At 43.0% G+C, this 9,804-nt stretch overlaps 1 non-coding gene across 1 annotated transcript; it reads left to right on the top strand.

Annotated features, from left to right (window-relative positions):
• Window positions 1–2,281: 2,281 nt before the first annotated feature.
• Window positions 2,282–2,419, top strand: LOC114817498. Its single transcript, XR_003765362.1, has one exon. It is a non-coding gene; the product is annotated as a small nucleolar RNA SNORA7 (small nucleolar RNA).
• Window positions 2,420–9,804: the final 7,385 nt, after the last annotated feature.

Here is a 9,804-nt window from a genome sequence, read left to right as displayed (position 1 = left end):
CCAAGGTCTCACAGCAGGTAAGTGGCTGAGGTGGGAATAGAACCCAGGCCCTCTGACTCCCACGCCTGTGCTCTTTTCACTATGTCATGCTGCTTTTTGTGGCCTTTCGGCCAAATAATGGAATATGTTAGGTGATTACTATGGGCCAAACACTTTCTGCTCTGTGACCTTGGGCAAATCACTTAACTTCTCTGGGCCTCAGTTACCTCATCTGTAAAATGGAGATTAAGACTGTGAGCTCCATGTGGGCCAGAGCTGTGTCCAACCTGATTAACCAATACCATCCAAACCACTACAAAGTTAGTACCGTCATTCATCCTATCCTGACTGGATTAGTACATCAGCCTCCTTGCTGACCTTCCAGCCTCCTGTCTCTCCTCACTTCAGTCTATACTTCACTCTATTGCCTGGATTATCTTTCTACAGAAATGTTCTGGTCATGTCACACCCCTCCTCAAAAATCTCCAGTGGTTGCCTATTAACTTCCCTATCAAACAAAAACTCCTCACTAGTGACTTCAAAGCTCTCCATTATCTTGCCCCTTTTTACCTCACCTCTCTTCTCTCCTTCTAGATCCCGGCCTACACACTCCGCTCCTCTGGTGCTAACCTTCCCACTGTGCCTCATTCTCACCTGTCCCACCATCAACCACTGGCCCACATCCTACCTCTGGCCTGGAACGCCCTCCCTCCTCACATCCGACAAACTAGCACACTTCCCCCCGTCAAAGCCCTAGTGAAGGTTTACATCCTCCAAGAGGGTTCCCAGAATAAGCCCCCTTTTCCTCAGCTCCCCCTCCCATCTGCGTCGCCCCGACTCACTCCCTTTGCTCTACCCCCCTCCACAGCACTTGTGTATATATGTACATATGTATAATTCTATTTATTTATATTGATGCCTGTTTACTTGCTTTGATGTATATATATCTATAATTCCATTTATTTATATTGATGCCTGTTTACTTGTTTTTATGTCTGTCTCTCCCCTTCCAGACTGTAAGCCCGATTTGGGCAGGGATTGTCTCTATTTCTTAATTGTACTTTCCAAACACTTAGTACGGTGCACTGCACACAGTCAGTGCTCAATAAATACAACTGAATGAATGAATGAATTAATTAATTAATTAACTTGTAACTTCTCCAGTGCTTAAAACAGTGCTTGGCACATAATAAGTGCTCAACAAGTGCCATAATTATTATTAGTAGTATTAAGATTGGACAAAGTCCTTGCCCCCTTGGTGTTCACAGCCTAAGAGGGAAGAAGAACTGGTCCTTGGTGGCCTGGAGCCTACTTGGATTTGGGCAAAAATGACACGCATTGAGGCCTAGCAATCAGGAGAAATTTTCTCTAACAGCCTGCATACAGTCATTCACTGACTCCAAATACCACCACTTCAGACAGGCTCAACGAATCAGCAAGAGTAAAAAGCACAGGCAGTAAGCACAGAGTGAGGTGCAGAGTTCCAGTTTAGATAGGCTATGTTGCTTGCAATGAGTCAATTCCCTTATCTTTCTGCTCCTACTTCACCCTCTGCTCCTCTCAAGCAAACTTCCTTCCTGAACCTTACTGTTAACTCTTCTGATCTCGAGCCATTGCTCATAAAGAACACTGTCCCCAAATAGCTTTACCAAACCACACCCCACCCCTCCTTCTCCTTCAAAGCCCCCAGTTAAAAATCTTCCTTTGGATGGCTTTCTCTGATTAATTTCCCACTATATCCCAAGCATGCCTTCCCTTCAGCCACCCCAATCCTCCTCTGCACAAATATGTTTATTTTTAAATATCTATCCACTGGTTTTATGGATCCATTTGGTTATTATTAATATTCATATCTTTTCTAATTTCCTTTTACTATGTTAGTCGCTTTGTCTGCTTTTGTCTTAGCCTTACATTGTGAACTCCTAAAGAGTAGGGATTACATCTTAGATGTCTTATGTGTATCCAAAGGTCTAGTACAGTGGACCCCTCTAGACTGTAAACGCGTTGTGGGCAGGGAATTTGCCTATTCATTATTGTATTATACTCTCCCAAGTGCTTAGTACAGTGCTCTGCACACAGTAAGTGCTCAATAAATATGATTGACTGACTGAGTGATTGCTCCACATATAGTTGGTGCTCAATTAATACTGTTGCTGATGAAAATGTTCTAAAATTGAAAGAGTGAAAATATATTCTGCCCTTCCCCCATCCCTTTAGCCCCCTTCCCTCAGCAAGAACACAATAAGCTCTTATGCCACATTAGTGTCCTTGACAGGTTTGTATTTATCTATTGGCTTTCTCCCCCCTCTCAGGATCACACCTGGAGAGTTTCCAGTACTTTACCAGTCTCGGCTACAGGAGGGGGAGTCAAGCAGAGGCCTACCCATTCCATTCCTAGCTTGGGCAGTGGCTAGCGAGTGCAAGGCAATCTACTACAAGTCAAAACTCACCTGTTCTGGGCAGCAGCAGCATGAGAGAGAGTCGAGGATGGAGACTAAAATATAATAATAATAATAATTATGATATTTGTTAAGCACTTACTATGTGCGAAGCACTGTATTAAGTGCTGGGGTGGATACAGCAAAATCAGGTTGGACACAGTTCCTGTCCCACATGGGGCTCACAGACTCAATCCCCATTTTACAGATGAGGTAACTGAGGCACAGAGAAGTAAAGTGACTTGTCCAAGGTCCCACAGCAGATAAGTGACAGAACCAGGATTAGAATCCATGACCTTCTGAATCCCAGACCCATGCTCTACCCAGAGGGAAGTGGTAAAATCTTTCTGTATTTTTACCAACAAAATTCTATTGATTCACTACCAGAACAATTCATTCATTCATTCAATAGTATTTATTGAGCGCTTACTATGTGCAGAGCACTGTACTAAGCGCTTGGAATGAACAAGTCGGCAACAGATAGAGACAGTCCCTGCCGTTTGACGGGCTTACAGTCTAATCGGGGGAGACGGACAGACAAGAACAATGGCAATAAATAGAGTTAAAGGAAAAACATCTCGTAATGGGGCGTTCTGGGAGAGATGTGTCCATGAAGTTGCTATGGGTGGGAGATGACTTGACAGCCTAAGACAAGACAAGATTGGTTTACTCTGACCCCCAATTTCAATAAAAGCTACCTGGATTTGAGGCATGCTCCATGTTTAATGGCACAGCCTCTTGGAAAACTCTCATTTCCTTGTTTACACTCCTCAAAAGAGCCCAAGAATTCAGTGACATTCAAATCAATCTTCTCCAGCTAGCCAGAATGAACAGTGGAATATAGCACACATTGGCATATATGGTTTCTACCAACATCAGCTCTATTAGAATGGAACTCAGTAATGAGGTTTCCAAATTTTTCTCATATTGCCTGGCTTTGCAGAATTGCACTACCTGTGTTAAGATTCGTATCTTCCATAATAACTTCTGCTATTAAACTTTAAAGCATCTGCATTGATTTAGGTTTGCTAAGGGTTCCCATTTTCTCATCCCTTGATCTCTTCTATCCTTTTAGAATTAAAAATCATTCAGGGAGTTTTGCTAAAGTTTTTTAAAAAATCCTACATGCCAGAAATGTAACAACTTGAAACACATGGGCCACCTTTTTTGACTTAGTTTTGTTGGACTTTTTTAATTAAGCAAAGAGAACAATGCCTAATACCTTCTATTTATTGATGAGATACTTTATTTAAGGACTGGCCATGTTTCCTAAATTTTGAGAATGGGATTTATACTCATTAAAGAGAGTTACCCTTGTCTGAGTCAGACAGAAAGAAAACATTTCCCAGTAGACTCTCAAAGAATCTGCCTAAGGAATCCAAAAAAAAAAATTCAAACCCCATGTTGTACTTTCCTGATAGTATCACCGTGGTGATCAATCATTCAATTATTGAGCACTTATGTGCAGAGCACTGTACTAAACACCAGGAAGAGTAGAATAGAACAGAATTAGTAGATATGTTTCCTCCCCATAATGAGCTTTTCAGTCTAGAGACAAGCTTACAAGGGTAATTAGAGGGTTAGGTTATTTCAAAGATGTGAAGAGCGAGGCTGGTGAGGGTTTAGTTTCCTGATCAAGTCATTTCTGTCATAGACTAGATTAATGGACGAGAAAGAGACAGTCTCCACCCTCTTAGAAGAGCAGATTAACTGGGTTTAAGATACTAGATTTGCTCACCAAAATGGTATACCTGGGAAGTACGGTATACTCGATTTAATATGGCAATCTGCAAATAAGATGCACCCACTTGATTAGCACGATTGCTTGAGAATGGTACACCACAACTCAGTGATACTGAGTAAAAATGGAATTGTAAAGTAGTTTAATTAGCTAGGTCAGAAAACAGCCTTCACCAGCATCAGGATAGAGATCAAACTCAACATCAAATACCACAATGCATACATTAAATCAAAATGATCTGGGTAAGGCAAATAAGTTATTAATGTTGTACCAGATATGCAGATATAAAAATAAAACAAATTACAATCTAGTTTTATCTTCAAGTAGCTAAGTATTTGATTAAAACTAATATTGATTTACTGCTCTGCTGATTCACATATCTGATATACCGTTCTCTCATCGGATGCTCATTTCTTGAAAATATTTTTTTCTTATTCTTACTCTGATGTTTCATAAAAGGAGGTCATTTCCTAAAACCAAGCACTGTGCTTTCTTATTTCATTTTTGGTGGGCAAATAAATCCAGCAATTTGGATTTTTTTTTCTAAATTAAAGTAAGAATGTTTTGCTTTAATTAATTCAAATAATTCAGGTATTCAGCCCTGAACGTGCACTTCAACCTAAATGATGTGAACTTTTCAGATGGATGGGTTTTAGGGGCCTCAATTATTTGGAGTGTGTGTGCCCCTGAACCCGTGGGGGGAGGGGGGGCACAAGATATTTAATTTTTGTTTTTCAGCAGGGAGGTACCAGAATAGAGTTCAGGCTTCCTTACTGAGGAGAGAATAAGACAGTCAGATCTGTTGGCATCATGCAAAGCCTTTGTTTATTTTCTTCAAACCTCAATATTTCTTAGTGATTCAAACAGTCATTATTATTGTCTTTATTTTACAATTTATTAACGGTTTACTATGTGCCAAGCACTGCTCTAAGCACTGGGAAGATACAACATAAACAGTGAAATCCTGGTCCTTGCCCCAAAAGGGGTTCATAATCTAAGTGGGGAATGACAGATGCCTAGAGCAAATAATATTAATAATAAATTACCAAAAGCAATAAGAAAAGACATAAAGCAATCAAAAATTAAGAATGATAAAATAAGTAACTAAAACAGTACTTGAAGGGGGCAAGCCTCAAGCTCCTCACCACTCCAGGCAACAGTCCTTAGGAAGAAACAGCCATGGTCTTCTCAGTGTTTTACTGACCAGTGATATAGAGTTCACCTCTGCAGTGTCAAGCAGTGAGACGATGGCTGCTTGGCCTCTAAGAAGCCTTTGCAGTTCCCGGTATTGTGGAGATTCAGATCAAACTGGTCCCAGCTTCCTGCCTCCTTTTCACCCCAAAAGAGAAGGGACTGGAGAACAGAAAAATTGGTCATCTACATCTGAGATTGTTTCAAGGCAGTCTTAAACATGATCGTTTTGAGTTCTGTAAAACATGGATTCCAGGATATGAGACTGTGTGCTCATGAAGGACTCCTTCTAGGCAAGATTGGTAGCTTCTGCCTGGAAATGTAAGGAACTCTACACTGCAGCAGTACGGCCTCGTGGATTGAGCTTGGGCCTGGGAGTCAGAAGGACATGGGTTCTAATTCCGGTTCCACCACTTGTCTGCTGTGTGACCTTGGGCAAGTCATTTCACTTCTCTGGACCTCAGTTACCTCATCTGTAAAATGGGGATTAAGACTGTGAGGCCCCATGTAGGACAGGGACTGTGTTTAACCTGATTTGCTGTATCCCCCCAGGGCTTGGTACAGTGGCTGGCACATAGTAAGTGCTTAACAAATACCACAGTTATTATTATTACTGCCCCTTTCACCCAGCTGCCAGCCTCTCTGGCCCTACAGTCACCACGGACTCGAGAGTAGTTTCGGGGAATAACGAATTCTGAAAATGTTCGCTGTCAGCTGGGTGGACCCACTGATTTCAGATCTCCTTTTGGGACTAGCGGAACGGGATCCCAGAACCCTCCTTGCTGGGCACACAACTATCTCTGCAAATGTTGTTTCTGTAGCAGAGCTGAGGTTTACCCTGAGAAGTTTCAAGATTCTCCACTAGGAAAAAACCCCTCAAAGTTAGGACTTGCCATAGGCTCTAATTCCACAGGAACCCTAAGAACGGTCCCCTCAGGTTTTCGGCCATGGAGAGAAAGGCACCTACTTAACTTCTCCAGGCCTCAGTTACCTCATCTGTAAAATGGGGATTAAGACTGGGAGCTCCACGATGGACAACCTGATTACCTTTGTATCTACCCCATGGTTTAGATTATCTCTGTTGCTGAATTGTACATTCCAAGAGCTTAGTACAGTGCTCTGCACATAGTAAGCACTCAATAAATACTATTGAATGAATGAAGGAACAGTGCTCAGCATTCATTCAATAGTATTTATTGAGCGCTTACTATGTGCAGAGCACTGTACTAAGCGCTTGGGATGAACAAGTCGGCAACAGATAGAGACAGTCCCTGCACATAGCGCTTAACAAATATCATTATTATTAGTAGTAGTAGAGACTGGGGTGCTAATTGCCTAAGGTGCTGTTTGATTACATTATGGATGTACCTAGATTCCCCTATCTGATTTTCTTCCACCCAGTTGTAGGGAATGATTTATGACAGGCTAATGAACCATGTCCTCTGATTGGTTCCTATGATTGGGATTTGATTTGTTTCAGGCAATCAATTGCATTTATTGAATGCTTGTTGTGTGCAGGGCATTCATTCATTCATTCAATAGTATTTACTGAGCGCTTACTAAGTGCAGAGCACTGTACAAAGCGCTTGGAATGTACAGATAGGTAACAGATAGAGGCAGTCCCTGCCCTTTGACGGGCTTACGGTCTAATCGGAGGAGACGGACAGACAAGAACAATAGCAATAAATAGAATCAAGGGGATGAACGTCTCATTAAAACAATAGCAAATAAATAGAATTAAGGCAATGTACATTTCATTAACAAAATACATAGGGTAATGAAGATATATACCGTTGAGCAGATGAGTACAGTGCTGAGGGGATGGGAAGGGAGAGGGGGAGGAGCAGAGGGAGATGGGGGGAAGAGGGTTTAGCTGCGGAGAGGTGAAGGGGGGCGGTAGAGGGAGTAGAGGGAGAAGGGGAGCTCAGTCTGGGAAGGCCTCTTGGAGGAGGTGAGCTGTAAGTAGGGTTTTGAAGAGGGGAAGAGAATGAGTTTGGCGGAGGTGAGGAGGGAGGGCGTTCCAGGACCACGGGAGGGCGTGGCCCGGGGGTCGACGGCGGGGTAGGCGAGACCGAGGGACGGTGAGGAGGTGGGCAGCAGAGGAGCGGAGCGTGCGGAGTGGGCAGTGGAAAGAGAGAAGGGAGGAGAGGTAGGAGGGGGCAAGGTGATGGAGAGCCTTGAAGCCTAGAGTGAGAAGATTTTGTTTTGCGGGGAGGTTGATAAGCAACCACTGAAGGTTTTTAAGAAGGGGAGTGACATACCCAGAGCGTTTCTGCAGGAACGCAGGAATGCAGAGCATTGTATTAAGCGTTTGGGAGAGTACAATATAACAATATAACAAACACCTTCCCTGTCCACAGTGAGCCTCCAGGCCAGAGTGGGAGACATAAATATAAATAAATTACAGATGAGTACATAAGTGCTGTGGGGCTGGGAGTGTGGATGAATAAAGGGAGAAAGTCAGAGTGATGTAGAAGGGAATGGGAGAAGAGGAAAGGAGGGGCTAAATCAGGAAAGGTCTTTTGGAGGAGATGTGTCTTTAATAAGGCTTAGAAGCAAGGGAGAGTACCTGTCTGTCAGATATGATGAGGGAGAAAGAGTGATGTAGAAAGGAATGGGAGAAGAGGAAAGGAGGGCTAAATCAGGAAAGGCCTTTTGGAGGAGATGTGTCTTCAGTAAGGCTTAGAAGCAAGGGAGAGTACCTGGCTGTCAGATATGACGAGGGAGGGTGTTCCAGGCCAGAGGCAGGATGTGGGTGAGACGTGGGTGGCGGTTGAGATAGACAAGATCTCAGTAAGTACAGTAATAAGGTTAGAACTAAGGAGCCAAGTTTGTGGGCTGGGTTGTATGTAGTAGGAGAGTAAGAAGGTGAGGTAGGAGGGGACAAGGTGATTGAATTGTTGAATCTGTCAGTGATACGATGCTGTCTGACTAGGACAAATCCATTAATAACATTTGAGTTTATGAGCTTATCAGATATGGCAGGGAGAAGGAGCCCCTGCTGCTGACTAGGAAGAGATAAAAACCTAGGGGAGATGATAGCCCATTGTCTTTGAAACTGTCCCCTCCCATCTCTACGGTGCTTCCAGCTGTGTGAAGTCTTTCATGACTGGAGGTATAATTTCATTCACTGAAGTGATGTCCTATTGTATTGTATTGCTGCAATTATCTTAGAGAATAAAAGCAGAGACACAACCAGGAAAAAACATAGCCTGGTAGAATCAAACTTTAAGCAAGCCTTATAAATTGTCAGTAAATGTCAAATAGGTGAACCTGTGGGGGTGCTTATTGAGTCAGAAAAAAATTCCTTCCTAGTGCTTGGTGATTATTATTAGTAATAATAATAATAATGCTATTTGTTAAATGCTTACTATGTGGCAGGCACTGTATTAAGCGCTGGGGTGGATACAAGCAAATCGGGTTGGACACAGTCCCTGTCCTTCTCTGAGGACCAGAGAAGTGAAGGGACTTGCTCAAGGATATCCAGCAGAAAAGTGGCAGAGCCCAAATTAGAACCCATGACCTTCTGATTCCCAGGCCTGTGCTCTATTCACTATGTCAACAGTGCTGCACACAGAGTAAGTGCCTAGCAAATACCATAATAATAAAATCATCTGGGTGGAGGAAGGGTGGGAAAGAATATTGAAGAACACTTTAATTATGCTCCTCTCCAATTTTGAAAAAAACTATTTCCTCTTGTTCCTGGGTTTTTCTTACACCACCAACCCCCATCCCTGGATTACTCCAACAATCTACTCCCTCTGATCCTGCACTTATGCAGCTGAGCACTCCTGGTGAAAATCTAGGCAGCAGGCCCACTTCTGCCACTTCACACTCATTCTGCCCTGCTATAATTCAACCCGCGCTCCTTCTTGGCAACACTTCTCTTCCTCCTTCATCAACCCCCTCACCCACAGCCCCTGCCAACTATACTCAGATCTGTCGGAAAATGTGTTTGCACAACGTGCTTTAGCTAGAATGCAAGTTAGGGAACGTTATTCCAGAAAAGCACACCTTTCTCGGATGCAGCGCAACAGGGTGTTGGAAGAAATGCTGTGTACATGCATGGGACACTGGGCATGGTACGCATACCATTTCACAAGTCTTCTTTAACGAGGGCTTCTGCAAAAATACAACCTCCCTCTAGACTGTAAGATAGAAGTAGGCAGGGAATGTCACCGTTTCTTTTTGTATTGCACTTTCCCAAGCGCTTAGTACAGTGGGCTCTGCACACAGTAAGCACTCAATAAATACCACTGAATGAATGAATGAAAAGAGATCTAATCTTTAACTCCCTTCCAAAGTGGTGTCCTCACCATCTCTGTCGCTTATTCCTGGTAAAATAGAAAATGTCAAATGAAACCTTCCCACAGTCCCTCCATCCTCTCCTCAGCGCTTTACTATCCCTCCCTCATCTTACACCTGCTTTCCACCTACTTTCAATATCTAACCCTT

The sequence above is a fragment of the Ornithorhynchus anatinus genome, chromosome 1, assembly GCF_004115215.2.
Source record: "Ornithorhynchus anatinus isolate Pmale09 chromosome 1, mOrnAna1.pri.v4, whole genome shotgun sequence".
NCBI classification, from domain to species: domain Eukaryota; kingdom Metazoa; phylum Chordata; class Mammalia; order Monotremata; family Ornithorhynchidae; genus Ornithorhynchus; species Ornithorhynchus anatinus.
The sequence above is the reverse complement of the archived record's forward strand: the minus strand, read 5'-3'. Positions and strand labels throughout refer to the sequence as shown.